Here is a 1117-nt window from a genome sequence, read left to right as displayed (position 1 = left end):
GCACAAAAATTACGCTCAGCTCCAGATCGAACTCAGCGGTTAGCTCACGCAATATTCCCAATCGGCGCTTTACCAGCATTGGTGATGACTGCCGTCACCCAACCAAGCACAGTGGCCGAATCGGTTCTAATCTCAATGGTGCACAGCCCCCACTTCAAGGCCAGGTTCACCCCCTTCAGCACGGCATCCAACTCCGCCACATTGATATGGTTGCAGTCATCCATCTTCCTGAGCCAGGCTGCATCTTCCACCACGGTGCCTCCCATTTCCAAGACAACCCCTATTGCGATGCTACTGGCGTCACACCAAACGATCCCACTCTTTGATTTGAGAACATACCAACTGCCCCTCACTGGATCCTCTGCTCTCACTCTGACCAAGACTTCCTGCATCATGTCGGTCGTTTTCTCCCCAACTCTGTCATTCCACTTTGCTCCTTCGGCTCGTCTCTTGATGAAGCTACATGCTGTCCGGTGCCATCCTGCAACCGGGTAGTGTCCCACCAGCTTCCTGCACACCGAGAACAGTTCCCGTCTACTCACGCTGGTGCCCAGTTCGGGGATCTCGTTCCCACGCCGAAACACCAACGCACCGGCCTTGTCTCTCCGTAGCCTGAAGCCCAGTGCAGCGCCTCCCTCTATGGCCTCTGGTGGCTTGGCGACCTGTCCGAAATTCTTCAGGTGGCCTATGACCTCCGTTGCTGGCATTATGGTTTCATCCACAAGGATGTCATCAATGTACGAATTGGTGGCCCTTTTTACTCTGTCCTCCTTTCCCAGGATGGCCTTGAGAATTGTTGCCATAATTTTTGGCGCTGAATTTAGCCCAAACCCCAGCCTGGTTAAACAGTATGTCCGGCCCTTATACCTGATGCTTCCACAGTCTCTCAGCCACATGCACCTGCAGGTATGCCGACTTCATATCGACGATCGTGGAGGCCCCTGTCATCTGCCTCCATTCTCGCAAGGTGTCCCCGCAGACATCTGTGGCCTCGCCGCCCGTATGACATATGTGATCATTCAGCTCTCGGAAGTCAAGCACTGGTCTGACCTTATGCTTCGTGGGCTGTACCACCGCCATCAGCGGCAGGACTCCGCTCTCTCCTTCTTCTTCCCAA

The sequence above is a fragment of the Octopus bimaculoides genome, chromosome 11, assembly GCF_046866305.1.
Source record: "Octopus bimaculoides isolate indiv1 chromosome 11, ASM4686630v1, whole genome shotgun sequence".
In the NCBI taxonomy this organism is placed as follows: Eukaryota; Metazoa; Mollusca; class Cephalopoda; order Octopoda; family Octopodidae; genus Octopus; species Octopus bimaculoides.
Note: the sequence above shows the minus strand (reverse complement) of the source record.